Raw genomic sequence first — 25113 nt, 5'->3', positions numbered from 1 at the left:
ACCTACAAACACACGAAATTGAGTTGTAATACGACATTAACTAAGAAATAATAGCACAAATGCACAAGAATAAGGTAGTTAAGTCGCCTAAATATGCTCCTATCAATAATAGAGATACAAGCAAGAATCATTACGCTCTATGAAGATTATAAGTGTTGACGAGGCATTCGTTACTATGATTGCATGAAACTTATGCCAAGAATTCGTTTAACGCGATTGTTTATAAGCAACCTCCACTACTTGTGAATATAAGTTCATAACGATTAGGTGAAACTCACTTATATTCTAGCGTCATATTCATGCATGAAAATTAAGTGTGCACTCTTAATAAACATACATAAATAAGTTATCAATCAAATAGTTAAACAAATTGAATCCACAACTTATGAAACGCAATTAGAATTAATCAAATCAAAATGCAAGCATAAACATATATTTCGAATCCCCACCTAGCCAAGGGGGGTTTAGTTCCTCATACAAAACAAAGAGAATTAAAATTAAACATTGAAATCAAAGAAACACCTAAACATTCCAACAACTCAAACTTGAATTGTATGAACGTTTAGGCCCTCTTCTCTTCCTCTTTATTGTAGCATAAGGTCTAAGGGATGTTGTTGGTGTGTTGAATGGATTGGGGAATGATTGAAATGGAAGAGGAATGGTGTTTGGATTATAAGGGAGAGATGGGAAGCCACGGCAAAGGAAGTTTGGTGGTGTGTTTGTGGTGTGTTGTGTATGAAATGAGATGATATTGAATGAATGAATGCAAGGGTATTTATAAGAGTAATGGAGGGAACATGACAGCTAGGAGGTGGGTGGAAATGTGGCTGCAAGTTTGGTGAATGATTATGAGTGAATGCATGTGAATGTGGCTAGGTTGGAAAGCTGGAAATCTGAAAATGCAAATGGGAATGCTGAAATGCAAAGGTGGCCACGGTTTTGAGTGTGTTTTGTGTTGGAAATGCATGTGAATGCATGTGAATGTTGTTTGTGTGAAGTGTGTGTGGGTTAAAGAGTGAATGGTGGTGTAATGATGAAGTGTGATGGCTGAAAATGTCAAGGGAAATGCATGTGATTGCACGGCAAAGAATTTCAGGATGCATGTGTGTTGGTGTGTTGTGTGATTGTTTTGTGGTTGAATGATTAAGTGGCTGAATTAAAGAATGGGAGTGCATGTGGCTTGGGTGGTGTAATGATGAAGTGGGAATTGAAAGAATGTGGTTGGAAAGTGGAAGGGAAGGCACGGCACAAAGGGGGAAGTGTTGGAAATGCATGTGATGCATGCCAATGTTGTCTTTTGGTGCATGTGTGTGTTGAATGGTGTCCTTTAATTATGCACGGTTTAGGGCTGTTAAGGGGAGAGAAATGGGAGTGAATGTGGCTTAATGATGAAGGGGGAAAGCTTGGAAAGCATGTGGCAAGGTTGGTTGCATGATGATGATGCATGTGAGTTGAAATGCATATGTTTAAATGGTTGAAATGTGTAGATGATTATGAGTATGATAAGTGATAAGTGAATGATGTATTAAGTGATAAATGAATGATATGTTAAGTGATAAATGAATGATATGTGGTGAGTGATAAGTGAATGGAAGTGATAAGTGATAAGTGAATGGAAGTGATAAGTGAATGGTTTGATAAGTGAATGATATGATAAGTGAATGCTTATAATAAGTGAATGATATGATAAGTGAATGCTTTAAGTGTTTAAAATAGGGAACAAAGCCCTTCCTTGCATGGCAAGGAAGGGAGACACAAGGAAACACACGACAATGTCCTAAGGTTGCAAGGAATGTTGTTTTTGTGTTCTAAAATGCGTAGGAGTCTTCAATGATGCTTAAACATGAGGTCTTTTAGGATTTAACTTTCCTACTTCAAGTCTTTAATTTCGTCCATCCTCTTGGCTCCAAGCATATGATATCCATTCCAATCTCTAATTTGCTCCAAAAGGCTCCAAAAGGCATCCTTTTGCATACCTTGCCCTTAGAACCTGAAAACACACAAAAGAAGCATAAAAGACTAAAATAACTAGAGAAACATAACGTAAATGCACGAGAACAAGCCATTTAAGTCGCATGAATATGCTCCTATCAGCTATGCATGTTTAACTACTAAAAGGCTTAAATCCTACCCATTTTTGTGCTCCATCCACCCTCGTTGCAGCCAAACACTGTAGCCTAACTCTTTCATCACCCACACCATAATCTACCCATTCTAGCCCATTACAAGCCATACCTTATAGTTTGGGGTATACCAATGTGATGAAGACTAAGGGTAAATTGAGCTTAGAACAAGATTGTGGCGTGTACCACGGACACCTATGTTGAAGAAGTTTCTAAAAATAAAAAAAAAAAAGTCAAAGTGGATACAAGTTCCAAATCCCCTCATTTTAATGCATAGGTCCTGGACGCCAAAAACAAAGAAAAAGATGACAAATGCAAGTGAAAAGCATGATCCTCAAGAACACTTTGGTATGCCCCAAGCTCTAGTATTTCATATCACTTCTTTCGTAACCTATAACCTAAGCCTTACATTACAATCTTGAGAAAGGCCTAGCTGATCATTGAGGATGTATTCATGATGTGATGGTAAGTGTGTGTGTTATCTATATTCTTAGCATTTGATTCATTTCATGAGATCTACTCAGAAATTGTGCTTTCATTTCAGATTTCATATGTGAGAATTTTGATTCCCTTTGCATAATTTCACTCATATATGGTTGTGGAGAGATTAAAACCTTAGGATCTGAGTGAAAATTTTGAGTGAAATCTGTGAGGAGTAGAGTTGAGGCGAATTCTATCTGAAGCATTTGGGTATGGTGACCTTGAAGTTGTAAGACATGGAGAAATATCTTTATACGTTACAATGGATACGATTCTTTGAAGTGGCAATCTTTTGAGTTGAATGAATGACAAAATCTTCATTGGTTCTTATTAGTTTGTTTAAAGCATGTTTTAACCAAGTTGTTTGCAGATTTTGTAAATGTTTGTGGGTGTCATCACTGTAAACCCTCAGGAGACACAACTCCTCCAACTAGGGACACCTAGGGGTTCAAAGGCTTGTTGCACATGCTCAGTGCAATCGTTTGGCCAGCGAAAGTGGTTTAGTTAGATGTTTGTATTTTGTGTGTTTTAGTTTTAAGTTTGCTCGAGGACTAGCAAAAACCAGGTTTGGGGGTATTTGATAAGTCATATTTTGCATGCATGTATATCTTTCTTATTTGGCGTTTTTGTATTGTTTTTGGATTAAACTAGTTGCATTTTACATTATTTGGTGTTAGTGTGCAGTCAAGTGTGTATTTGGATCAAAGGGAAGGCAAATGAAGTAAAAACCATTCCTTTTGATAGCTGAGCATTATTCCAAACGTGGAGAGAGTTCTTGGGAATTAATTTGAAGTCCAAATATGAGGAATCTAAGACTAATATGGCGGAGGGAATTCAAGAGAAGATGTGATTAGAAAAGTGGTGCATTGGAGTCACATTGGGTGGTTCTAAACAATGCAAAAACATGCGGACACTTTATTATTCCACATGACTTGTGCCGTGTAATCCCTTGCCTTGTCCAACTCCATTTTGCACCAAGAACACCCATTCCCATTAACTAAAACATTCAGCCATATTTCCACCAAGAAACACAATCATGTCATGAAAATCCCATGTGGTTCCAAGTCAGATTATGCACTTCTAAAACATCAAAACATGCATTCACATGCATGTTCACAACCTGACCGTGCATTCCATCACCTTTCTCCATTTCATCTTTGCAGAAATCCACATGCATCTCAATTAAACATTCCATGCCATTTCCAGCTCCCTTATGCACTTCCACCACCGAAACAAATCACTTTTGCATTTCCAATTCCTTCATGTTCATCCCGTGCACTTCCATACCCAATTTCAGATTATTCTAACCAGTTTCAGATTGTCCACTCCCTTGTGGCAGACATTGCACATGTATCTTGGATTAAATAAACCACCTAGTTGCAGATCATGTCCATGCTTTGCAGGTATCACGCCAGGAATCCACTCATCCAACCATTTTCATGCATTTCCTACTCCTTCATGCCCATACCGTGCACATTCATACCCTTTTCAGCATTCCTTTCACATGGATCATGTCAGCTTTCACATGCATTCTGATTGTTTTCCATCATTAGCCACATTCAGAAATTAACTAAGAGGGACTCACTCATTCTTCTCTCGGAATTATTGGGATTATACACACCATTCTTGCAGGTCTTCCGTCCATCATCCTCACTCATTCTCCCTCTCCATACCATTGCATTCGACATTCTCTCCTTTTCACAGAAACTGTCCTTGGCATTCAGTCCATTACACACCCATAACCTCTCCCATTTCACTCCATTCTCTGTCCATTTTCTGTCCCAAGGGCAGAAACCATTCAACCAAGCCATTCTACCTTCATCCGCACCACATTTGGAGAAGCAACACCAAGGAACTCTTCAAGAACTTCAACATCAGTTTTGCTTCAAGGGTTTCTCCTTCTTAATCTTATGTTCACTCATGTTATTTATTTTTATGTTAAACCTTTGTAAACATGAAGTGTAACTAATCTTCCTCTAGGGATTCGATGTAACCTTGCAAAGTTTGCCATGTAATTAAGTTAGAATGCTCAGTTTGTCCATCTATTTCTTGTTTCATTTTCTGTTTTAATGGTGACTTAGTGTGTTGATTTTAATGTTTGATCATCATTTGAATTAATCACAAAAGTTGTGTAGCCAAGATTAGAACACACATCATGCATAATCTTGGTAGATATGTGAATGAATGAAGGGAGTGTTTAGCACACATCCTGCCGAGTTATTCCCTTTGGTTTTATGAAAGTTTCTTGTACATTACATAATCTTGATTATGAACCAAAGTTGCACATCACAATTAGGTTCATGATTAGAGACATTTGATCAAATCCACACATCATATGGTTGATCATATCCAAGTGAAACAAACTCAAGAAATAGGTAGATGAATGAGTACAAACTAACTTGACAAACATGGACTTAGTTGAGCAATGGTGAAACTGAATCCCTAGCTTCATTTCCATTGATACTATCCCATTACATTAGTTGTTGATTCATTTATTTGTGTTTACTTCATTTTCTCATGCTTTTGATAGGAGCATATTCATGCGACTTAAATGGCTTGTTCTCGTACATTTACGTTATGTTTCTTTAGTTAGTTTAGTCCTTTATGCTTCTTTTGTGTGTTTTCAGGATAATAAGACGTGTTTGACGAAAGGATGCATTGTGGAGTGTTTTGGAGCACTATTGGGCTAAGGATTGATAGCTTATGCTTGGAGCCCAAGTGTTGGATGAAATTGAAGGCCTTGTAAGCACTTGAGGACATAAAACAATGGCCCTAACCCAATTACATTCACCTTGCCTTGGGCTTAACACAAACACCATTCCTTGCCATGCAAGGGGGAGCAATTTGGGTCCATTTCATGTACTTAAACCCTAGCCCAATCCACAATCACTTCAAAGCCATGCAAAACCTTTCAACACCCTTTAATCATTCCCCTTTAAGTTATGATTTTATTTCCTAACCCTACATGCATTATTTATTAGCATCTTCACATGCATTCACACACACTTCACACCTCTTTAATCCACATGCATTCATCATCATTCACTCTAGTTTTAATTCACATGCAAACACATGCATTTCCAACACCAAACACACCTTGCCATGTATCCCATTCCATTTTCCAGCTTTTCTCCTTCTCTTTGCAACCTAATTCACATGCATTCCATCCTTTAATTCACCCACATGCCCCTTTAAATCATTCAATCACACCATCACACATTCATCCTCCAACATTGCACATGCACTTTGCCTTTCATCATTGCACAACAATCATAAGAGCCACATGCACTCTTAAACAATCAACAACATATTCTCCCATTCCCCCTATAAAAACCCATGCATTCATTGAGAAATTCATTCACTCCCCACTCCATCTCTCCATTTCTCACACCACAACTAACACAAACACTTCCCCTTAGAATCCAAACACCACTCCTCTTCCATTTCCACCACTCCTCTACCATTTCCATAATCCCCCAAACCTCACCTTAGACCTTGTGCTACAACAACGAGGAAGATAAGAGGGCCTAAACATTCATACAATTCAAGTTTGAGTTGTTGGAATGTTTAGGTGTTTCTTTGATTTCAAAGTTTAAATTCAATTCTTTTTGTTTTGTACGTATGAGGAATGGAAGAGAAGAGTGCCTAAACGTTCATACAATTCAAGTTTGAGTTGTTGGAATGTTTAGGTGTTTCTTTGATTTCAAAGTTATGAGGAACTAAACCCCCTTTAGCTAGGGGGTAATTCAAAATAAATGTTTATGCTTGCATTTTGATTTGATTACTTCTAATTGCGTTTCATAAGTTGTGAATTCAATTTGTTTAACCGTTTGATTGATAACTTATTTATGTATGTTTATTGAGAGTGCACGCTTAATTTTCATGCATGAATATGACGCTAGAATATAAGTGAGTTTCACCTAATCGTTATGAACTTATATTCACAAGTAGTGGAGGTTGCTTATAAACAATCGCGTTAAATGAATTCTTGGCACGAGTTTCATGCAATCATAGTAACGAATGCCTCGTCAACACTTATAATCTTCATAGAGCGTAATGATTCTTGCTTGTATCTCTATTATGCAATCATGTAGGGGACTTGTGGGGAATGTTTTGGGTTGTCGTATGCAATCATCCAATTCAATAACGTTAGGAAGATTTGAAGGTTAATTTAAGCGGACCTAATTAACCCGGGGTGATGAGTTTCATAATTTATTGAAATGTAATTGGAAATCTTTTTATTATGCAAGTGTAACATATGTGGAGATGACCCCCTTAGCTAGCATTCATCCATTCTATTTCATCAATTTCATATTTACATTCTATTTTAATTTGTTCATTTAATTTAATTTCGTATAAACTTAAATCCCCCTTTTACTTTAATGTCAATTTAGTTAGAAATCATTTTAGTTTGTGTTTTTAAAAGCATTTTGAGTCTTTGGTTTGTCTTAGTGTTTTAAAAATTAGTTTTGCATTCTTTGAGTCTAGTATAGTGTTTTATATTGTGTTTTTACGTTTTTGAGTCAAATCCAAGTGATTAACAATCCCTCCTAATCCCCGGTCCAGAACGATCCCTACTTATACTTATACTACAATTGACAAAAAGAGGGTTAATTTGTGTGCGTATAAATCACGCATCAAAATTTTGGCGCCGTTGCCGGGGATTAGAAAATTTTCTAATCCCTTGGATTGTTTGTTTCTGTTATGTATTTTAGATTTAGTTTTTTTTATTTGTGTTTTGTTTGTTGAATTCAAGTACTAGATGGCACTTGATAACGCTTCTCTTTTGTCACAGCTCATGGAAAGGTCCCAAATGCAAAGAGTTGATATATTTGATCTTCAATCAAGGAATAACGTGTTTTCCAATACTTACAGTTCAGATTGGAGTGATCATTCAAACTCTACGTGGTGGGAACCTCAACATGTTCAACAAGAAGGATATTGGCAGCCATACGAGGAGTTCTATTCAAGACCTATGCACCCACCACAAACTCATATTCAATATGCCCAACCAAATTTAAGTTCGTCAATAGATTATAATCAAAAGATTGATGAATTAATTTGTTTGGTGCAGGGCTTACAAAATCAAGACAATGAGGCTCAACAAGAAGGATATTGGCAGCCGTATGAGGAGTTCTATTCAACGCCTATGCAACCTCCACAACCTGTCCAAAGTAATGTAGGTAATTCAAATGATAATGATACGATTTTTCAATTACTTACTACTCTGGAAAAGCAAATTGGGCAGATAGCGGAGTTCGAAGGACAATTTTGCGACCAAGGCGAACTCCCTAGCTCAACCATTGCAAATCAGAAGGGAGAATTTGAAACTGCCAAGGATATCATGTTGAGAAGTGACAAGGAGGTTGGAACGGACTCTCAACCATTAAAATCAAATCACAAGGAGGAGGAATACACCCAACCCACGGAAAGGGTGGAAACACCTTTACCGGAGGCACCTATTGCTCCTATGCCATCTAATACAGGTATGGTTGTTCCAAATTTCATTAATTTTAACCCCGTTCCAACAAGTATCCCTATTCCTTGTAGATTCATGACTTCCAAGGAAGAAGAAGGTGAAAAAGACATCTTGGAAGCCCTTCCAAAGGTGACAAGTAGGGAATGTCATGAATTCATCAAAGAGGATATACTTGAGACAACAATGCCCAAAGAAGTTGAATTTGATGACATTGGACAAGTCATAACCATCACATGCAATCTGGCCAAGTCCAATATCCCTGAAACTTTCAAAGGAGTGGTGTTTGTCATTGAGTTCTTATCGGACAAAACAAGTAAGTTTTTAATTCCAAATTCCATTAGATTTTATACTAACTTGCTATTTTTTTTGAATCAGGCACCTACACTAGAATTCAAACCAATGCCGGTTCACTTCAAGTATCACCTTCCATTCAAGGACCAATTCCATGCCGTTTGATTTTATTTATGTTAATAAAAAAAAAAAAAAAAAAAAAGATACTAAACATGGAGAAAGGTGGAGCTTCACAAAGGTTGTTTGCGTAAAGCCCCACTACGAGGCGCAGAAGCGGAAGGCGCAGAAGCGGGAGGCATAGAAGCGGGAGGCATCGGAGCGGAAGCCATCGGAGCGGGAGGCATCGGAGCTAGAGCATTCCAGGCCTCAATACTTGGCCAAGCGCTGGATGACCCAGGAAAAAGGTGCCTCTGGAGATAAGACGCAAGCCTTTGACGGTCATTGTGAATTCGACCCTCAGATTCTTGCAGCTCATCAAGCTTCCTCTTCATGCCCGCCGAATAGTTATTTGCAAGCACATGCAAACTTCTATTCTCGTACTTAAGCTGTTTGATTTCCTGCTTAAGACTTTCCACCTCTGCCATCAACGATTCCACTTGGCGGGACCGAGCAAGCAGGCGTAGGCCCATGTTGGACACAGAGCTCGCACACTGAACACTAAGTGCGAGGGACTCTTGAACGGCCAACTCATCGGACCGTCCTGACAGCAGCCTACTATCTTTTGGAGTTAGGAGGTTCCTAGCTACTATTTTTGGAAAATTTGATGCGTGATTTATACGCACACAAATTAACCCTCTTTTTGTCAATTGTAGTATAAGTATAAGTAGGGATCGTTCTGGACCGGGGATTAGGAGGGATTGTTAATCACTTGGATTTGACTCAAAAACGTAAAAACACAATATAAAACACTATACTAGACTCAAAGAATGCAAAACTAATCTTTAAAACACTAAGACAAACCAAAGACTCAAAATGCTTTTAAAAACACAAACTAAAATGATTTCTAACTAAATTGACATTAAAGTAAAAGGGGGATTTAAGTTTATACGAAATTAAATTAAATGAACAAATTAAAATAGAATGTAAATATGAAATTGATGAAATAGAATGGATGAATGCTAGCTAAGGGGGTCATCTCCACATATGTTACACTTGCATAATAAAAAGATTTCCAATTACATTTCAATAAATTATGAAACTCATCACCCCGGGTTAATTAGGTCCGCTTAAATTAACCTTCAAATCTTCCTAACGTTATTGAATTGGATGATTGCATACGACAACCCAAAACATTCCCCACAAGTCCCCTACATGATTGCATAATAGAGATACAAGCAAGAATCATTACGCTCTATGAAGATTATAAGTGTTGACGAGGCATTCGTTACTATGATTGCATGAAACTCGTGCCAAGAATTCATTTAACGCGATTGTTTATAAGCAACCTCCACTACTTGTGAATATAAGTTCATAACGATTAGGTGAAACTCACTTATATTCTAGCGTCATATTCATGCATGAAAATTAAGCGTGCACTCTCAATAAACATACATAAATAAGTTATCAATCAAACGGTTAAACAAATTGAATTCACAACTTATGAAACGCAATTAGAAGTAATCAAATCAAAATGCAAGCATAAACATTTATTTTGAATTACCCCCTAGCTAAAGGGGGTTTAGTTCCTCATAACTTTGAAATCAAAGAAACACCTAAACATTCCAACAACTCAAACTTGAATTGTATGAACGTTTAGGCACTCTTCTCTTCCATTCCTCATACGTACAAAACAAAAAGAATTGAATTTAAACTTTGAAATCAAAGAAACACCTAAACATTCCAACAACTCAAACTTGAATTGTATGAATGTTTAGGCCCTCTTATCTTCCTCGTTGTTGTAGCACAAGGTCTAAGGTGAGGTTTGGGGGATTATGGAAATGGTAGAGGAGTGGTGGAAATGGAAGAGGAGTGGTGTTTGGATTCTAAGGGGAAGTGTTTGTGTTAGTTGTGGTGTGAGAAATGGAGAGATGGAGTGGGGAGTGAATGAATTTCTCAATGAATGCATGGGTTTTTATAGGGGGAATGGGAGAATATGTTGTTGATTGTTTAAGAGTGCATGTGGCTCTTATGATTGTTGTGCAATGATGAAAGGCAAAGTGCATGTGCAATGTTGGAGGATGAATGTGTGATGGTGTGATTGAATGATTTAAAGGGGCATGTGGGTGAATTAAAGGATGGAATGCATGTGAATTAGGTTGCAAAGAGAAGGAGAAAAGCTGGAAAATGGAATGGGATACATGGCAAGGTGTGTTTGGTGTTGGAAATGCATGTGTTTGCATGTGAATTAAAACTAGAGTGAATGATGATGAATGCATGTGGATTAAAGAGGTGTGAAGTGTGTGTGAATGCATGTGAAGATGCTAATAAATAATGCATGTAGGGTTAGGAAATAAAATCATAACTTAAAGGGGAATGATTAAAGGGTGTTGAAAGGTTTTGCATGGCTTTGAAGTGATTGTGGATTGGGCTAGGGTTTAAGTACATGAAATGGACCCAAATTGCTCCCCCTTGCATGGCAAGGAATGGTGTTTGTGTTAAGCCCAAGGCAAGGTGAATGTAATTGGGTTAGGGCCATTGTTTTATGTCCTCAAGTGCTTACAAGGCCTTCAATTTCATCCAACACTTGGGCTCCAAGCATAAGCTATCAATCCTTAGCCCAATAGTGCTCCAAAACACTCCACAATGCATCCTTTCGTCAAACACGTCTTATTATCCTGAAAACACACAAAAGAAGCATAAAGGACTAAACTAACTAAAGAAACATAACGTAAATGTACGAGAACAAGCCATTTAAGTCGCATGAATATGCTCCTATCAGCTTTCAAGTTACAACAACAAATCTGTCTATTTAGACTAGTTTGAGGCATTTCCAAATCTGCCTAGTTTGTTTAGTTTGATTCATTTCTTAGAGTTCTTGCAAAACAAGTAGTTACATAGGTCCAATTAGTCCCTGCGGATTCGACACCCTTGCTTGTGCCATTATACTAAATATATTCTAGCATTAGGAAGGAATTATACATCAACAAAAAAATGGCGCCGTTGCCGGGGACTGATTTCAGTCCCTTGTAATTGCTTGTTTGCTTGTTTGCTATTTTGATTAGTGTCAAGGTTCATAACTTGTCAAATTGATAACTGGAAGTTGATTTAAGTTGCATACATTTCATGTGTGGAAAAGAATCCCTTAGCCATTCCATTATCCATTGGTTTACATCAATTTGCTTTACAATCTGGTTTCGTTATAATCTGTCCATTTAATTGCATTTCGTCCAAATACAATTTCTCCCCATATTTTGTTAAGTTTTAGGCTTAGAATCTGTCTTATCTTGTGTTTTGAAGCATTTTGAGTCAAGCTCAAACCTAATTTTCGTCCAAAATTGAGTTTAGTGTCAAAACTGCCCAGTTTGTGTTTTTAGGCAGTTTTGAGAGTTTTTAGCTTGTTTTGAGTCTTGTGAATCTGTTTTGAGTCCCTTGAGCCCTTTCAAACGTTTTTAAGTTTATTTTTATTCATTTCATTGTTGTTTGCTAGTTGATTTTCATTCACACTTGTGTATTTTATTTCAGGTAGTATATGTCAAATAGACTTGTTGAGTTAGGCCAAAGAATTGAACGGTTGAAGGGCCACACTTTGGACAACTTTGTGCCATCAAGTTCATCCATTATCCGTGAGGAAGAGGAAGGGAATTCACCTAGTTCAACAAGTAAAGAATCTGAGCAATTTAATTGGGAAGGAGAAGAGGAGATGGCGGGAAATGAAGATGAGCTTCGAGCTTTGGAGGACTTTGCTCAACCAATCATACCAAATTCACCTTCATGCATCTTGCTGCCCACAGAAGCTAGAAACTATGATCTCAAATCTTCACATTTCCATATGTTTCCTTCATTTTATGGCTTACCTAATGAAGACCCTTTAGCTCATATTAAAGAGTTTTACAATGTTGTGAGTGGTTTACCTTTGCAGGGAGTAAGTGAAGCAAATTTAAGGATGAGAGTGTTTCCTTACACCTTGAAAGATAGGGCCAAGAGTTGGTTGATGACTATAACACCAGGTTCCCTCACTACATGGGATGTTGTGGCTAAGAAGTTCTTGGAGAAGTTCTTTTCCACTCAAAAGACAGCCACATTAAGGGGACAGATCTTCAACTTCAAACAAGATGATGGAGAACCTTTCAATGAGTGTTGGGAGCGTTTTAAAGGCCTCTTGATACAATGTCCACACCATGGGTTACCTTTTCACTTACAAATGCAAATTTTCTACGATGGACTAACCCAAACTTGTCAATCAACTGTTGATAATGCAGCAGGTGGAGCATTGAAGAAAAAGAATGCTCAAGAGTCATATAACATTTATGAGATGTTGGGGTCTAATGCTCAACACAAAGATTTAAGGGGTAAGAAAGTTGGAGTCTATGAAACAAGTTCTAATCATGAGCTTTTGTTGCAGGTAGCGTACCTAGAAAGGAAGCTTGAATCCGTGCTCAACATGGTGCCAAAAGCAAATGAAGTGTGTGCCATTTGCAACTTACCAAACCACCCTACTCATCAATGTCCATCTAGGGAGGCTTATCCCGAGTATGTTCAAGAGCAAGTGAACCTAATGAATTCTTACAATCAAAGGCCAAGGAATGATATGTATTCCAATACATATAACCCGAGTTGGAGAGACCATCCCAACCTTTCATGGAAGAACAACAATCAATTCCAAACTTTCCAACCAAAACCTGCCACTACCCTTGAGGATACGGTTAAGTTGTTAGCCCAAAACACTTTGCAATTCCAACATTCTGCAAATAGCACTCTCCAACAACATTCAGCAGCCCTAACCAAAATGGAGACACAATTGGGGCAGAGTGCAGATGCCTTGAACCAAAGAGAGGTTGGGAAGTTTCCAAGCCAACCCGTGATACTCTAAAGGAACCAAGAGCAAGCCAAAGCAATCACTACACTTAGAAGTGGTAAGGTTATTGATAATAGAGTTGGCATAATACATTAATTCAAAAGCATCACACATTAATTCAAAAGGTAACGACCAATCTGGTGCCATAATAATAGGGGCCGAGGTTAGTTCATATTTCAAAGTATTGAATGCATCCATACAAGTCTTATCAAAATGAAATACAACATCTTTAGCTAACAGATTGCATAATGGACGAGTGATCATTGAAAAGTTCTTAATGAAATGACGATAAAAACCCGCATGGCCCAAAAAACTTCTTACTCCCTTCACAGTGGTGGGGGCTACCATATTGGTGATTGATGCGGGATTTATACGCGCATAAATTAAACCCTCTTTTCGTCAAATTGTAGTATATGTATAAGTAGGGATCGTTCTGGACCGGGGATTAGGAGGGATTGTTAATCACTTGGATTTGACTCAAAAACGTAAAAACAAAGTTAAAAACGTTCACAAAGACTCAAAGGACTCAAAACAAGTTCAAAAGACTCAAAACTGCCTAAAAACACTAACTAGGCAGTTTCTGACCTTAAACCCAATGTTGGACGAATTTAAGATTATGGTTTGATTCAAACGTAAAAACACAATATAAAACACTATACTAGACTCAAAGAATGCAAAACTAAACTTTAAAACACTAAAACAAACCAAAAGACTCAAACATCACCCAAAACACTCAAAACTGCCTTAAAATCACTTTCTGAGCAGTTTTGAGCACTTTGGTGAATTTGGACGAAATTGGGAAACAAAATGAATCAAAACACTCGTAAACACAAACTAAAACACTTTCTAACTCAAAGAATGTAAAACTAAACACTTAAAACATTAAAACAAACCAAAAGACTCAAACATCACCCAAAACACTCAAAACTGCCTTAAAATCACTTTCTGGGCAGTTTTGAGCACTTTGGTGAATTTGGACGAAATTGGGAAATAAAATGAATCAAAACACTCATAAACACAAACTAAATGTATTTCTAACTAAATTGGACATTAAAGTAAAGGGGGATTGGTTTTGGATGAAATTAAACTAAAATGTACAGATTCGAATTAAAACAGATAGTATATATGAATGTGATGAAATGAATGGATGAATGCTAGCTAGAAGGTTCTTCTCCACACATGTTACACTTGCATAATAAAATGATTTCCAATTGCATTTCAATAAACCATTAATTCTCAACACCCCAAGTTAACCGTGATGCACTAATTAACCTTCAAATCTTCCTAACGTTATTGAATTGGATGATGCATGCGACAATTCAAAACATTCCCCACAAGTCCTCAACATGAATGCATAGAAGAGGTACAAGCAAGAATCATTACGCTCTATGAAAATTATAAGTGTTGACGAGGCATTCGTTACTATGATTGCATGAAACTTATGCCAAGAATTCGTTTAACGCGATTGTTTATAAGCAACCTCCACTACTTGTGAATAGAAGTTCGTAACTATTAGGTGAAACTCACTTATATTCTAGCGTCATATTCATGCATGAAAATTAAGCGTGCACTCTCAATAAACATACATAAATAAGTTATCAATCAAACGGTTAAACAAATTGAATCACAACTTATGAAACGCAATTAGAAGTAATCAAATCAAAATGGAAGCATAAACATATATTTCGACTTTCCTCATAACTTTGAAATCAAAGAAACACCTAAACATTCCAACAACTCAAACTTGAATTGTATGAACGTTTAGGCACTCTTCTCTTCCATTCCTCATACGTACAAAACAAAGAGAATTGAATTTAAACATTGAAATCAAAGAAACACCTAAACATTCCAACAACTCAAACTTGAATTGTATGAACGTTTAGGCACTCTTCTCTTCCTCGTTGTTGTAGCACAAGGTCTAAGGATAGTTTGATGGTGTGAATGGTTTGGGGAGTGGTGTTTGGATTAATAGGGAAGGCACGGCACAAGGGTGGTTTGATGTCTACATTTCTGCAATGGATGAGTTTATGGAAGAGTGTTTGGAATGGATGAATTTCTGGCACAAAGGCCTTATTTCTGTGGTGAATGGATTGTGTATGAATGAGTGTGAATGAATGAGTATTTATAGGTGAAATGGGGGGAACATGACAGCTAGGTTGCATGTGCACATGTTGGTTGAATGATTATGAGTGCATGTGGCTGAAATAGCATGTGGAATGGCTGGAAATGCAAGGAGAAGGCATGTGCACGGTTTTGGGAGAGAATGGGAGTGCAAGTGGCTGAAATGTTAGAGGAACAAGTGCATGTGGCTGCATTGTGGTGCAATGATGGAGGAACAATCTGAAAATGCAAGGTATGGCTGGAATGATTGTGTTTGTTTGAATGTGCATGTGATTAAATTAAAGGATGCAAAGTAAATAAATAATGAATGCATGTGTTGAATTATGAAGATGCATGTGCAATGAAGTGGAATGACAATCTGAAATGGGATAGGTACCCACGGCAATGATGATTTCTGGTGGTGTTTTGGGTGCATGTGGAATGAATGATTTTTTGGTGAGTGGATGCATGTGTTGATTAAAGGGGGAATGCAAAGGAAAAGCTAGAAATGCATGTGGAGTGGCTGCAAGGTGAATGAATAATGAAATGGGAAAGCATGTGCAAGGTTTTGGTGTGAATGATTGAATGTGCATGTGGCTGCAATGGAGGAGGAATCCTTCAATTTCGTCCATCCTCTTGGCTCCAAGCATATGATATCCATTCCAATCTCTAATTTGCTCCAAAAGGCTCCAAAAGGCATCCTTTTGCATACTTTGCCCTTAGAACCTGAAAACACACAAAAGAAGCATAAAGGACTAAAATAACTAAAGAAACATAACGTAAATGCACGAGAACAAGCCATTTAAGTCGCATGAATATGCTCCTATCAAATACCCCCACACTTATCTTTTGCTAGTCCTCGAGCAAAACAAAACAACAAAAGAACACGAAACTAGACAAAACGAACAAAACACAACCTACACCTTCCAACAATCGTCTCACGGATTTCCAATGCACATGACAAGTTAAAAATCATTAGTCCCATAGTTTTTTGTCATCTTCACACTTAAGTACATTCTTACTCATAGTCACCACATATTATTTCACAATTAAGCATTTAAAACTATGTTTTGAATGTAGTAACATGCCTTAGAGAATTTGCTCAAATCCTTACAAGATATGCACTCGTTTTTCACACAGATTTTCTGACTACACACCCTACACTAGGTATATGTGAGAAGATTGATGTAAACATGTAGACGAACACTCACATATGTTATAACAAGGAAAGCATTTTCTGGAATTATTAACATGTATATATATGATCTCATGAATGGAATGCTACTACTTAGAACGAGAACCAGTGATTCCATAAGCTCATATCAATTCCAAACTCCACATTATTGAACACATAACGATCAAGATAGAAGCATAAGGGTTGAAACAGGGCTAAAGGTGTTTGGCTAACAAAGAAATGATAGGGAAAACAAATGTTCTTTAAGCAATAGTGAGCAAAGTATTGAATTAGGCAGTTAGAATTCCCTTTAGAACGCAGAAGTCAACTTTGAACACCCAAGGGGAAGTCACACAAAACTTAGGGCCATATTCAAACTTTTTGGGCACTTTCTTCAACAATCACACTTGTGAGTCCATTCTCACTTATTTTCACTCTTTTTCTTTCTTTTCTTCTTCTTTTTCTCACATTTTTTTTTTCTTTTTCCCGTGCCTCCTTTAAGACTTAGGCACATACATACACACAAAAATCCCTTCCCCCACACTTATTTTCTGCAACATATTAATCAAAAGGAATTCTTTTAAGTCATGCTCACTATACTTCAAGAACAAGGGTATAGGAAAGTCCTACTCTAGGTTAGGTAAGGGGTGATTTGGTTAGCAAAGAAAATAGGCTAAACGAGGCTCAACGGGGTTAAAACTAATATATACGAAATATGGGAAGTAAGGCTATTTGGCTATGGTGGCAACAACTTCATCTTGATATATATTATGCAATTCAATGTCATGCTTTGAATGAAACGGATATAAGTTCTAGCATTTAGTTCTATCATGATACAATTGCATTCTAAGTAGCAACCAAGCAAGGAATAATGAGATCATGCAACAACTTTAGAAAACAAAGAATCACAGAAAATAACTCTCCAAAGAAAGTAATGGCTCGAGTCTCACAGGGATGTAGCGTTTGTTTGAGTTCCTTCCTTCAAGCATGTTACAAAAACGAATTTTTCTTTTATGATTGCATGTGAAGTCATACATTATAACCATAACCAAGCATATACCAAGAGTAAATCAAACTTTTCTCTATGTTTATAACTCTTTTTAACCGTCATGCAATTACAAACCAAATCCTTATCATTGTGTTGGAAGGTACCCTAAGACACAAACACACAAAAACGACTCAAAACACTCTTTTTAGGCTTTTTAAAACATGTTTTTCAAATTTTTATGTGATTTTTGGAGTTATAAAAACAAAACATACTAAAACACTCTAAAACAACTTAAAAACACCTTAAAAAAGTAAGGAACAACATTTGAAGTTATGGGTGATAAAATCCAACGAGTTTGCATCAACATACTTAGTTACCCCCCCCCACACTTAAATCAAACATTGTCCTCAATGTTTTAAGCATAGATTCACACAAAACATAAGTAAACACACAAAAAGCACTTAAACATAGTAAACATGGCAGAATGTAATTAACAAAGAGAAGAGTTTAGGGACGCAAATCTGGTTATGGAGTGTAAATTCCCTCTTCTCCTTGGTGATTGCACTGAGGCTTGATTTTGTTGATTCCACAGGGGTTCCTCCCATCGTTGATTTTCCTTTGTGCTACTCTTGAAATGGGCAGCAGGATTCTTTTGGTTTCCCCCGAAGGTCTGAGCTTACTCCTTTGGCTTGTTTCTTTGTTCAATCTTTCCAATTCGTATTGAAAAGGGTTGGAGGATAACTCAGCCTATGTTTGTCTCCACATGCTTCAATGTATCATTTTCCTTGCCTTGCTTGCTCCCCTTGCAGAAGTGGTCCCTTCTCTGGAAGTGTGTCAACCGTTGAAGATGACTACTCGAGAGCAACGCTAGGTAAGCAATCAGGAATGGATTCCAGGCAGTCGGTTCCAGAACAAAAGACTGACTCCAAGTGCCTCTGATTGCTTTCGTTTTACTTTGCCATGCGAGTAATAACAAGGACAAAGGAAAGGACAGGGAAAGAGCATGATATGAGATACTTTTGCTTTAGACCTTGATGATATGAGATACCTTTGCTTTTGAAGAAACGGCGAATGAAGCAGCACATGTATTTGTTGTGGTTGTCTCCACATGCTTCGATCGACCGTTTCCTTCTGCCTTATTTGTACTCCAGGTTTCTGGTATCTTCTTTGGGGGAGAAAAAATTGAGTATTTCAAAAGGCGTTGCTGGGAGAGCGCCCTCAGAGGTGCGGAAGAGTTGGACATTTTCTTCAGGTTTGCCTTGCCATAAAAGACGAAGGTCGACATATATAGAGATAATATCAAGTGGTGGTACTGTTCTTTTACCCTTGTCGACAAACGTCTCTTCAATTTCTGAGCAAACGGCTCTTCGATGTCTGAACGGACGCCCCTTCGATTTCTGCACAGGCGCCCCTTCGCTTTCTGAACGACACGTGGTAGTGCGGATGCGGCTCTGTCAAAGCTCTTTTGACAAAGTCGCACGCGTTTTCTGAAAAGCAGAGAAAGCGTCGCCGAAATTTACGCTTGTCGGCAAAAGTGTAGCTGCGATGATGACCTCCACGTGAACTTTTGACAAAGTTGAACGCGTTTTCTGAAAAGCAGAGAAAGCGTCGCCGAACTTCCGCCCGAAATTCCGGCTTTTTGAATCGGTGGACGCGTCGCCTTGGCTTTTTTATAGAGATCTATCGATCACCACAACAAACACACTTTGAAGAATTCCCATTCTTGAACATCGTCTCCGGCCATTTGAAATTTAACTCCATCCACCCCTTCTCTTTGAACACTTTTGAAAAATGGCAAACCCATCGAACCTTAGCTTGGAATTGAGCCTTAGCAGTGATACGGGCGTGCCGCGTCAAGGTAACGTATGGCGCCCTTCTTTCTTATCTTCTAACGGTCCTCTTTCAGGTGAAGACTCCGTGATGCAGGACGCCACAACAGCTACAATAGTAGCTAGGAACCTCCTCACTCCAAAAGATAGTAGGCTGCCGTCAGGACGGTCCGATGAGTTGGCCGTTCAAGAGTCCCTCGCACTTAGTGTTCAGTGTGCGAGCTCTGTGTCCAATATGGGCCAACGCCTGCTTGCCCGCTCCCGTCAGGTGGAATCATTGATGGCAGAGGTGGAAAGTCTCAAGCAAGAGATCAAGCAGCTGAAGTATGAAAATAGAAGTTTGCATGTGCTTGCAAACAACTATTCGACGGGCATGAAGAGGAAGCTTGATGAGCTGCAAGAATCCAATGGTGGAATGCAAAGTGACCGTCAAAGGCTTGCGGCTTACTTCCAGAGGCACATTTTTCCTGGCTCGTCCAGCGTTTGGCCAAGTATTGAGGCCTCGAATGCTCTAGCTCCGATGCCTCCTGCTCCGATGCCTCCCGCTTCGATGCCTCCCGCTTCGATAGTTGTCCCAAGTAGTGGGGCTTCAAGCAAACGACCTTTGTGAAAGTTACATTCTGCCATTTCTTTTTTTTTTCAACTTATTTATTTCACGGCATGGAATTTATCTTTGAATGGAAGGTGATACTTGAAATGATCCGGTAATAGTTTAAATTCAAGATTGGGTGCCTGAATCATTAACAACCTATTAGTAATAAAGAAAATTGAAATTCGGGGAGGCGGCTTACCTGTGTGCTCCGACATGAACTCAAGGATAAACACATCTTCTTTGAACATTGTAGGACCAGAAAATCCAACGTGTTTGGGAATTGTTGTCTCAAGTATATCCTTTTTAACGAATTCATGATATTCCATACTTTGCACCTTTGGAAGGCCTTCCAAAATGTCTTTTTCACCTTCTTCTTCCTTGGAAATCATGAACCTGCAAGGAATAGAAATCTTTGTTGGAACGGGGTTAGAAATAATGAATTTTGGAACAACCTTAACCGAATTAGATGGCATAGGAGCAATAGGTGCCTCCGGCAAAGGTGTTTCCACTCTTGCCGTGGGTTGGGTGTATTCCTCTTCCTTGTGATTTGATTTTGATGGTTGAGGGTCCGTTCCAACCTCCTTGTCACTTTTCAACATGATAGCATTGGTGGTTTCAAATTCTCCCTTCGGATTTTCAATGGTTGAACTAGGGAGTTCGCCTTGATCGCAAATTTGTTCTACAAACTCCGCTATCTGCCCAATTTGCTTTTCCAAATAGTCCAACCTTTTGTCTTGATTTTCCCTCTCTTTGTTTTGAAGTTGGAGTCCCTGCGTCAAAGTAGTAAGTAATTGAAAAATCTTATCATTATCACTTGAATTACCTACATTGCTTTGGGCAGGTTGTGGTGGCTGCATAGGCGTTGAATAGAATTCCTCATATGGCGGCCAATATCCTTCTTCTTGAACATGTTGAGGTTCCCACCACATCGAGTTTGAATGATCACTCCAATCTGAATTGTAAGTATTGGAAAACATGTTATTCCTTGATTGAAGATCAAATGTACCAACGCTTTGCATTTGGGACCTTTCCATGAGCTGTGACAAAAGAGAAGCATTATCAAGTGCCATGTTGTGCTTCTCAAGTACATAAAATCAACAAACAAAACACAAATCAAAAGCTAAAACTAAAATACATAACAGAAATTAAAACTAAAACTAATAAGAAAACGAAAATAACAATCCAAAGGATTAGCAAAGTTGCTAATCCCCGGCAACGGCGCCAAAATTGGATGCGGGATTTATACGCGCATAAATTAAACTCTCTTTTCGTCAAATTGTAGTATATGTATAAGTAGGGATCGTTCTGGACCGGGGATTAGGAGGGATTGTTAATCACTTGGATTTGACTCAAAAACGTAAAAACAAAGTTAAAAACGTTCACAAAGACTCAAAGGACTCAAAACAAGTTCAAAAGACTCAAAACTGCCTAAAAACACTAACTAGGCAGTTTCTGACCTTAAACCCAATGTTGGACGAATTTAAGATTATGGTTTGATTCAAACGTAAAAACACAATATAAAACACTATACTAGACTCAAAGAATGCAAAACTAAACTTTAAAACACTAAAACAAACCAAAAGACTCAAACATCACCCAAAACACTCAAAACTGCCTTAAAATCACTTTCTGGGCAGTTTTGAGCACTTTGGTGAATTTGGACGAAATTGGGAAACAAAATGAATCAAAACACTCATAAACACAAACTAAAACACTTTCTAACTCAAAGAATGTAAAACTAAACACTTAAAACATTAAAACAAACCAAAAGACTCAAACATCACCCAAAACACTCAAAACTGCCTTAAAATCACTTTCTGGGCAGTTTTGAGCACTTTGGTGAATTTGGACGAAATTGGGAAATAAAATGAATCAAAACACTCATAAACACAAACTAAATGTATTTCTAACTAAATTGGACATTAAAGTAAAGGGGGATTGGTTTTGGATGAAATTAAACTAAAATGTACAGATTCGAATTAAAACAGATAGTATATATGAATGTGATGAAATGAATGGATGAATGCTAGCTAGAAGGTTCTTCTCCACACATGTTACACTTGCATAATAAAATGATTTCCAATTGCATTTCAATAAACCATTAATTCTCAACACCCCAAGTTAACCGTGATGCACTAATTAACCTTCAAATCTTCCTAACGTTATTGAATTGGATGATGCATGCGACAATTCAAAACATTCCCCACAAGTCCTCAACATGAATGCATAGAAGAGGTACAAGCAAGAATCATTACGCTCTATGAAAATTATAAGTGTTGACGAGGCATTCGTTACTATGATTGCATGAAACTTATGCCAAGAATTCGTTTAACGCGATTGTTTATAAGCAACCTCCACTACTTGTGAATATAAGTTCGTAACTATTAGGTGAAACTCACTTATATTCTAGCGTCATATTCATGCATGAAAATTAAGCGTGCACTCTCAATAAACATACATAAATAAGTTATCAATCAAACGGTTAAACAAATTGAATCACAACTTATGAAACGCAATTAGAAGTAATCAAATCAAAATGGAAGCATAAACATATATTTCGAATTTCCTCATAACTTTGAAATCAAAGAAACACCTAAACATTCCAACAACTCAAACTTGAATTGTATGAACGTTTAGGCACTCTTCTCTTCCATTCCTCATACGTACAAAACAAAGAGAATTGAATTTAAACATTGAAATCAAAGAAACACCTAAACATTCCAACAACTCAAACTTGAATTGTATGAACGTTTAGGCACTCTTCTCTTCCTCGTTGTTGTAGCACAAGGTCTAAGGATAGTTTGATGGTGTGAATGGTTTGGGGAGTGGTGTTTGGATTAATAGGGAAGGCACGGCACAAGGGTGGTTTGATGTCTACATTTCTGCAATGGATGAGTTTATGGAAGAGTGTTTGGAATGGATGAATTTCTGGCACAAAGGCCTTATTTCTGTGGTGAATGGATTGTGTATGAATGAGTGTGAATGAATGAGTATTTATAGGTGAAATGGGGGGAACATGACAGCTAGGTTGCATGTGCACATGTTGGTTGAATGATTATGAGTGCATGTGGCTGAAATAGCATGTGGAATGGCTGGAAATGCAAGGAGAAGACATGTGCACGGTTTTGGGAGAGAATGGGAGTGCAAGTGGCTGAAATGTTAGAGGAACAAGTGCATGTGGCTGCATTGTGGTGCAATGATGGAGGAACAATCTGAAAATGCAAGGTATGGCTGGAATGATTGTGTTTGTTTGAATGTGCATGTGATTAAATTAAAGGATGCAAAGTAAATAAATAATGAATGCATGTGTTGAATTATGAAGATGCATGTGCAATGAAGTGGAATGACAATCTGAAATGGGATAGGTACCCACGGCAATGATGATTTCTGGTGGTGTTTTGGGTGCATGTGGAATGAATGATTTCTTGGTGAGTGGATGCATGTGTTGATTAAAGGGGGAATGCAAAGGAAAAGCTAGAAATGCATGTGGAGTGGCTGCAAGGTGAATGAATAATGAAATGGGAAAGCATGTGCAAGGTTTTGGTGTGAATGATTGAATGTGCATGTGGCTGCAATGGAGGAGGAATCCTTCAATTTCGTCCATCCTCTTGGCTCCAAGCATATGATATCCATTCCAATCTCTAATTTGCTCCAAAAGGCTCCAAAAGGCATCATTTTGCATACTTTGCCCTTAGAACCTGAAAACACACAAAAGAAGCATAAAGGACTAAAATAACTAAAGAAACATAACGTAAATGCACGAGAACAAGCCATTTAAGTCGCATGAATATGCTCCTATCAGTGATGACGTCAATTTTGGCTTTGTCCACCTCCATTCCTTTGCTAGAGATTACATGTCCCAACACAATTCCTTGTTTCACCATAAATTGGCACTTTTCCCAATTGAGAACCAAATTTGTTTCTTGACATCTTTGAAGTACTAAAGAGAGATGGTTAAGACATTCATCAAAAGAGGAACCAAACACTGAGAAGTCATCCATAAATACCTCAATGAATCTTTCTACCATGTCAGAAAAGATGGCCAACATGCATCTTTGGAATGTTGCTGGAGCATTGCAAAGTCCAAAAGGCATTCTCCTGTATGCAAATGTGCCAAAGGGGCAAGTAAAGGTTGTTTTCTCTTGATCCTCCGGAGTGATTGCAATTTGATTGTAACCTGAGTATCCATCCAGAAAACAATAATGTGAGTAACCTGCCAATCTCTCAAGCATTTGATCTATGAAAGGCATAGGAAAGTAATCTTTTCTAGTGCTAGAATTCAACTTCCTGTAATCGATGCAAACACGCCAACTGGCCGTGGGCTTTGTGGGCACAAGCTCATTGTTTTCATTCCTCATTACTGTGATTCCCACTTTCTTAGGTACCAATTGAATAGCACTCACCCATTTGCTATCAGAAATGGGATATATGATCCCCACATCTAACAATTTCAACACCTCATTCCTAACAACCTCCTTCATGTGTGGATTGAGTCTTCTTTGTGGCTCACGGGTTGACTTTGCTCCTTCCTCCAAAAGAATCCTATGCATGCACATGGTAGGGCTTATTCCCTTGATATCTGCAATAGACCAACCAAAAACCAATTTGAACTCTTTTAACACCCTAATTAGTTTATCTTCTTCATTTGGGGTGAGGTCAGAAGCTATGATAACTGGAAGAGTTTCAAATTCAGCTAGATATGCATATTTTAGATGTGGTGGAAGTGGTTTAAGTTCAAGTTTTGGTGCCTTAACAGTGGAAGGAGTTAGATGTGACATTGATGATTCTAAAGGCTCTAAAAGAGGTGAAACATTCAAAGGATACAATGCTAATGCTTCCAAGGCAGCTACTTCTTCCATGAGTGCATCTTCTTCATCAAACTCATCTTGAGATTGACTCAAAACAGTTTGTAATGGGTCATTCGATTGTGCCTGCAAGAACTTAGAGAATACAAGTGAATCAAGCACATCAATGGCATAACAATCAAGAGATGACGAAGGATGAGAAAGAGATTCAAACACTTTGAATTGAACTGTCTCTCCTAACACTGTCATAGTGAGGAGTCCATTTTGCACATCAATGATGGTTTTGGCCGTGGCCATG

The 25113-nt window shown here is 38.0% G+C and overlaps 1 non-coding gene across 1 annotated transcript; it reads right to left on the bottom strand.

Moving 5' to 3' along the window:
- Window positions 1-12546: 12546 nt before the first annotated feature.
- Window positions 12547-12657, bottom strand: LOC137711767 (small nucleolar RNA R71). Its single transcript, XR_011065114.1, has one exon. It is a non-coding gene; the product is annotated as a small nucleolar RNA R71 (small nucleolar RNA).
- Window positions 12658-25113: the final 12456 nt, after the last annotated feature.

The sequence above is a fragment of the Pyrus communis genome, chromosome 12 (assembly GCF_963583255.1).
Source record: "Pyrus communis chromosome 12, drPyrComm1.1, whole genome shotgun sequence".
Classification (NCBI taxonomy): domain Eukaryota; kingdom Viridiplantae; phylum Streptophyta; class Magnoliopsida; order Rosales; family Rosaceae; genus Pyrus; species Pyrus communis.
Note: the sequence above shows the minus strand (reverse complement) of the source record. Positions and strands in the feature narration are given on the sequence as shown.